Source organism: Triticum dicoccoides, chromosome 3B, assembly GCF_002162155.2.
Source record: "Triticum dicoccoides isolate Atlit2015 ecotype Zavitan chromosome 3B, WEW_v2.0, whole genome shotgun sequence".
NCBI lineage: Eukaryota > Viridiplantae > Streptophyta > Magnoliopsida > Poales > Poaceae > Triticum > Triticum dicoccoides.
Window position 1 is genome coordinate 618,689,731 of NC_041385.1, and position 7,828 is coordinate 618,697,558.

Below are 7,828 nucleotides of genomic sequence, written 5' to 3' on the forward strand. Positions count from 1 at the left end.
AAGGACTTCATCATCATTCACATTGTCTTCATGACCAATGTCTTCAGCAGCGTTGGGGTCAGCAGCTGGAACTTCTTCATTTTCTGTAGGCTCTGTGGAAGCAGGCTCATGGACTACGAGGTGGTGCTTGCGGTTGGCAGAGGTAGGTAAGGCAACAGAAATGGGTTCGACAATGAGGGGCTCTGGGGCAGCAACATGCTCTTTTCTTGAATATTTAGAGCCCTTTGTCTTCAACTTCTTCTTGGAGGGAGCATCATCAGATGTATCCTTGAGCTTCCTCTTCCTGGCTTCGGCTTCAGCTTGCCTAGTCTTCTTGAGTTCAGAAGCGGTAGAGGGGACCTTTGGCTTCGAGCCAGTCATGCTGGCAGAGAAGACAATGCTGGGTTGTCCCTGCCTTGGAGCATCGGGATTAGCTTCTGCAGGCTTCTTGCTTTTCTTGGCAGCCATCCTGGGGTCGATGCTAGGACTCCCAAGAGCCTTTCTCTTTTCAGTTTCATTGTGTGCTTGCACACATTTCTGTGCATAATACTCCATGCACTTGCGTGAGCCTTTGGCTTCTTCATGCTTCTTGTTGAATTCAGCCTTGAGGTCGTTCATCATCTTCTTAAAGATTTGCACATCAACAACGCTGAGCTTGTACATGTGCTTCTTGAAGTGTGCTTTCTCATGGTCAATCGTTCTTGAGCTCGACGATTTTCTGAGCCAAGGTGAGTTCATTTGCAATGGCTCCATGAAAGGCAACACTGATGTCCATTGGCAGCTGCGGATCATCACGATTGATGCGTTGGTCCTCAAACCATTCATCAATGAAGTTGTTCAGAATGTCAGCATCAACTAGAGGCAGCTCCAGGAAGATCCCAGCCTCCTTCTTGCTCTTGATCAGCTATTCTAGAGCATCATCTACAAGATCTTCATCACTTGACAAATCAATAGTGTTTTCCTCATTGCGCAGGACAGCAGCTGGAGTGAGAGCCTGCCCAGAAACCTTCTTGGTCTTTGGCTTCTTGGTCCTCTTGGACACGCGGGACATATCTTCTGATTGCACACTGGCTTCAGGAGGTGCAGTTTTCAATGGCTTCTTCATCGAAGCTTTTGGAGCAACAGCAGCAGAGGGCTTTGAAGCTTTAGACTTTTCTTCTGCTTTGGTGGTGAAGGAGTATCATCAGAGTCTGCTTCTTCAGCAGATTTCTCCACTGTGGCCCTCTGGGCAGCAATGTGAGACAGAAGCCCATCAAAGTTGGTGAAGAGGCCAATTCTGTTTTCATTGGCTTCACGGTACCATCTGACCTTGGTGCAGACGGACCAGGGTTGAAGTCGAGGCCAAACTCCTTCTTGTTCTGCTTGGCAGAATCCTTGGCAAACTAGAAGTTGCGCTTGAAGAGATCATCACCACAACACCATAGAAGAGATGATGGGTCGGCATTTTCTGGCTGAGGTCCTCGGACCATTCATGGATAGAACTTCTGAGCAATAGCTTCAACCTTTGTCTTCGGTGCCAAGTTTTTGTAAAGAATATCGCCCCATGGGATCTTAATGGCATTCTTCTCAGCATATTCAGGTGTCACAAAGTTGTACTTGAACCACTGCTCAGCCCAATATCTTCGAATCCATTGGATTATGTTCTTGCGCTATGTATAGCTATCTTCAGGATCAGATTTGTAGAGCTCATACATATCTGAGGGCAAGTCCAGTGCAGTATTGCCACAGCGTTGCCTGCCACCATTCCTTGCAGATTTTTCAATGGCCATCGGATTCAGACAAATAGGCTTTAGAACAGCGAAAGGCTTCTGTCGATTTGTCAAACAAGAACTGGCTTCAGGAGATTTAATATGACATTGTAAGAATTCTCCAAATGAATGCAGACTATAAGAACCAAGGGATTCTCCCACGGACATGTACCTGTGACAGCATTAGAGATGCGAGGGAATGGGAAGAAGTCTGGTACGTCTCCAACGTATCTATAATTTTTTATTGTTCCATGCTATTATATTATCCATCTTGGATGTTTTATATGCATTTATATGCTATTTTATATGATTTTTGGGACTAACCTATTAACCTAGAGCCTAGTGCCAGTTTCTATTTTCCCCTTGTTTTCGAGTTTTACAGAAAGGGAATACCAAACAGAGTCCAATTGACCTACCAATTTTTGTGGATTTTTTATGGACCAGAAGAAGCCCCCGAAGCAAAAGAGTTGGGCCAGAAGAGTCCCGAGCCAACCACAAGGGTGGAGGGCGCGCCCTACCCCCCTGGACGCGTCCCCCTACCTCGTGGCTGACTCTGAGACCCCCCCTGACTTGTTCCCGACGCCAAAAATTCCTATAAATACAAAAACCCCCAAAAAGAAACCTAGATTGGGAGTTCTGCCGTCGCAAGCCTCTGTAGCCACCAAAAACCAATCGAGACCCTGTTCCGGCACCCTGCCGGAGGGGGGAACCATCACCGGTGGCCATCTTCATCACCCCGGCGCTCTCCGTGACGAGGAGAGAGTAGTTCACCCTCGGGGCTGAGGGTATGTACCAGTAGCTATGTGTTTGATCTCTCTCTCTCTCTCTCCCGTTTTCTTGATATGGCACGATCTTGATGTATCGCGAGCTTTGCTACTATAGTTGGATCTTATGATGTTTCTCCCCTTCTACCTCTTGTAATGGATTGAGTTTTCCCTTTGATTTTATCTTATCAGATTGAGTCTTTAAGGATTTGAGAACACTTGATGCATGTCTTGCGTGGGATACCCATGGTGACAATGGGGTATTCTATTGATTCACTCGATGTATGTTTTGGTGATCAACTTGCGGGTTCAGTGACCTTGTGAACTTATGCATAGGGGTTGGCACACGTTTTCGTCTTGACTCTCCGGTAAAAACTTTGGGGCACTCTTTGAAGTTCTTTGTGTTAGTTTGAATATATGAATCTGAGATTGTGTGATGCATATCGTGTAATCATACCCACGGATACTTGAGGTGACATTGGAGTATCTAGGTGACATTAGGGTTTTGGTTGATGTGTGTCTTAAGGTGATATTTTACTACGAACTCTAGGGTTGTTTGTGACACTTATAGGAATAGCCCAATGGATTGATCGGAAAGAGTAACTTTGAGGTGGTTTCATACCCTACCATAATCTATTCATTTGTTCTTCGCTATTAGTGACTTTGGAGTGACTCTTTATTGCACGTTGAGGGATTGTTATATGATCTAATTATGTTATCATTGTTGAGAGAACTTGCACTAGTGAAAGTGTGAACCCTAGGCCTTGTTTCTAAGTATTGCAATATCGTTTTCGCTCACTGCTACCACTTGCTACTTTGCTGTTTTTATATTTTCAGATTATAAAACCTATATCTACCATCCATCACTTGTATCACCATCTCTTTGCCGAACTAGTGCACCTATACAATTTACCATTGTATTGGGTTTGTTGGGGACTCAAGAGACTCTTTGTTATTTGGTTGCAGGGTTGCTTGAGAGAGACCATCTTCATCCTATGACTCCCATAGAATGATAAACCTTAGATCATCCACTTGAGGGAAATTTTCTACTGTCCTACAAAACTCTGCACTTGGAGGCCCAACACGAGTCTGCAAGAAGAATGTTGCATAGTAGACATCAAGGTCATATCCATTCTCGGAGACCCCCCCCCCTAACTTGTTACCGACGCCAAAAATTCCTATAATACAAAAGCCCCCGAAAAGAAACCTAGATTGGGAGTTCCACTACCGCAAGCCTCTGTAGCCACCAAAAACCAATCAGGACCCTGTTCCAGCACCATGCCGGAGGGGGGAACCATCATTGATGGCCATCTTCATCATCCCGGCGCTCTCCATGACGAGGAGGGAGTAGTTCACCCTCGGGGCTGAGGGTATGTACCAGTAGCTATGTGTTTGATCTCTCTCTCTCTCTCTCTCTCGTGTTCTTGATATGGCACGATCTTGATGTATCGTGAGCTTTGCTATTATAGTCGGATCTTATGATGTTTCTCCCCCTCTACCTCTTGTAATGGATTGAGTTTTCCCTTTGAAGTTATCTTATCGGGTTGAGTCTTTAAGGATTTGAGAACACTTGATGTATGTCTTGCGTGGGATACCCCTGGTGACAATGCGATATTCTATTGATTCACTTGATGTATGTTTTGGTGATCAACTTGCGGGTTCAGTGACCTTGTGAACTTATGAATAGGGGTTGGCACACATTTTCGTCTTGACTCTCCGGTATAAACTTTGGGGCACTCTTTGAAGTTCTTTATGTTGGTTTGAATAGATGAATCTAAGATTGTGTGATGCATATTGTATAATCATACCCATGGATACTTGAGGTGACATTGGAGTATCTAGGTGACATTAGGGTTTTGGTTTATGTGTGTCTTAAGGTGTTATTTTACTACGAACTCTAGGGCTATTTGTGACACTTATAGGAATAGCCCAATGGATTGATTGGAAAGAATAACTTTGAGGTGGTTTTGTACCCTACCATAATCTATTCATTTGTTCTCCGCTATTAGTGACTTTGGAGTGACTCTTTGTTGCATGTTGAGGGATTGTTATATGATATAGTTATGTTATCATTGTTGAGAGAACTTGCACTAGTGAAAGTATGAACCCTAGGCCTTGTTTCTAAGCATTGCAATACTGTTTTCGCTCACTTTTACCACTTGCTACCTTGCTGTTTTTATATTTTCAGATTATGAAAACCTATATCTACCATCCATATTGCACTTGTATCACCATCTCTTTGTCGAACTAGTGCACCTATACAATTTACCATTGTATTGGGTGTGTTGGGGACACAAGAGACTCTTTGTTACTTGGTTGCGGGGTTGCTTGAGAGAGACCATCTTCATCCTACGCCTCCCACAGATTGATAAACCTTAGGTCATCCACTGGAGGGAAATTTGCTAGTGTCCTACAAATCTCTGCGCTTGGAGGCCCAACACGAGTCTACAAGAAGAAGGTTGCATAGTATACATCAAGTTCTTTCCTGGCGCCGTTGCCGAGGAGGTTAGTGCTTGAAGGTATATCTTTAGATCTTGCAATTGAATATTTTAGTTTCTTGTTTTATCACTAATTTAGTTTATAAAACAAAACTACAAAAAAATGGAACTAAGGTTGCCTCATATGCTTCATCTTTTTAATGTCTTTCATGAAAATGAAGGAAAGGAAAATTGTGCCAAAGTGTTAGAAGAAGAATGCATTAAAATGTTTGCCACTAAATCTTTGAATGATGAGCACGATTGCAATGTTGTTAGTATGAATTCCTTGAATATCCATGATGATAATGATATGCAAAGCCACAAGATTGGGGATGCTATGTTTAATGAAGATGATATTTTTTGTCCCCCATGTTTTGATGAGCAAATTTATTATGATGAAAGCATGCCTCCTATGTATGATGATTATATTGATGAAAGTCGGTTTGGAAGAGTGTCAACTTTACGAAGTAATGATCCCACTATTTTGGAGGGTGTTTAATCTTATTGTGATAATTATGAAAGTGGATTTGGAGAGGTCATGACTTTATTTAGTGATGAATCCACTATTTCGGAAGAGGTTCCAATTGATTAGGAGAACAAAGTTCCTATCTATGATGATTATTGTGATGACATGTATGCTATAAAGAATAATAATAACCATGAAACTTGTCATCATGATTTTAATTTTCAATTGGATTATTCCTCACATGATAGTTATTTTGTTGAGTTTGCTCCCACTACTATTCATGAGAAGAAATTTGCTTATTGGGAGAGTAATAAAATTTCTATGCATGTAGATCATGAAAAGAATGCTTTATGTGGTGGTTATATTGTTGAATTCATTCATGATGCTACTGAAAATTACAATGAGGGAGGAACGTATGCTAGTAGGAATTACAATAATATCAAGTTTCCTCTCTATGTGTTGAAAATCTTGAAGTTATGCTTGTTTTACCTTCCTATGCTAGTTGATTCTTGTTCCCATAAGTTGTTTGTTCACAAAATCCCTATGCATAGGAAGTGGGTTAGACTTAAATGAGTTAGTCATATTCTTCATGATGCTCTCTTTGTGTTTCAATTCTTATCTTTTATGTGAGCATCATTGAAATCATCATGCCTAGCTAAAAATGCATTAAAGAAAAGCGCTTGTTGGGAGACAACCCCACATTTACCCCTACTGTTTTTGTATGTTCACATGATTAAGGTACTGTAGTAATCATATTTTATACCTTTTGTTTCAATAAAGTGCCAAGTAAAGCCTTTAGGATAGCTTGTGGTGATAGTTGTGTTGATCCTGCTGAAAATCAGAAACTATTGCGCTCAGTAAATAATTTCCAGAATCTTATTGAAACGTGCTTTTGACCTGATTCTTTTTTCTATGGATTGGTGAACAAATTTATCAGGTGCAACTATTTGTTTCAGAATTTTTGGAGTTACATAAGTATTAGGGAGTTACATATTACTACAGACTGTTCTATTTTTGACAGATTCTGTTTTCTATGTGTTGTTTGCTTATTTTGATGAATCTATGACTAGTATTGGAGGGTATGAACCGTATAGAAGTTGGAATACAGTATATATTACACCAATATTAATTTATAATGATTTTACAACAGTACCAAAAGTGGTGATTTATTTTCTTATACTAACGGAGCTTACGAGTTTCCTGTTGAGTTTTGTGTTGTGAAGTTTTGAAGTTTTGGATAAAGATTCGACGGACTATGGAATAAGGAGTGGCAAGAGCCTAAGATTGAGGGTGCCCAAGGCACACCAAGGTAATATTCAAGGATAACCAAGATCCTAATCTTGGGGATGCCCCGGATGGCATCCCCTCTTTCATCTTCGTTCATCGGTAACCTTACTTGGAGCTATATTTTTATTCACCACATAATATGTGTTTTGCTTGGAGCGTCATTTTATATTATTTTGTTTTGCTTGCTGTTTGAATAATATCCCAAGATCTGAAATTCTCAAATGTTAGAGTCTTCACATAGTTGCATAATTATTCGACTACTCATTGATCTTCACTTATATCTTTTGGAGTAGTTTGTCGTTTGTTCTAGAGCTTGACTTATATATTTTTAGAGCACGACGATGGCTTTATTTTGAAGAAATAGATGAACTCTCATGCTTCACTTATATTATTTTGAGAGTCTTAAACAGCATGTTAATTTGCTTTGGTTATAAAATTAGTCCTTATATGATAGGCATCCATGGGGGATATAATAAAAACTTTCATATAAAGTGCATTGAATACTATGAGAAGTTTGATTCTTTATGATTGTTTTGAGATATGAAGATGGTGATATTAGAGTCATGCTAGTGGAGTAGTTGTGAATTTGAGAGATACTTGTGTTAAAGTTTGTGATTCCTGTAGCATGCACGTATGGTGAACCGTTATGTCATGAAGTCAGAGCATGATTTATTTATTGATTGTCATCCTTTGTGTGGAGGTCGGGATCGCGTGATGGTTAACTCCTACCAACCCTTCCCGTAGGAGCATGCACGTAGTGCTTGGTTTCGATGACTTATAGATTTTTGCAATAAGTATGTGAGTTCTTTATGACTAATGTTGAGTCCATGGATTATACGCACTCTCACCCTTCCACCATTGCTAACCTCTCTTGTGCCGCACAACTTTTGTCGGTACCATACACCCACCAGTAACTTGCTCAAAACAACCACCATACCTACCTATTATCGCATTCCCATAGCCATTCCGAGATATATTGCCATGAAACTTTCCACCGTTCTGTTTATTATGACACACTTCATCATTGTCATATTGCTTTGCATGATCATGTAGTTGACATCATATTTGTGGCAAAGCCACCTTTCATAATTCTTTCATACATGTCAC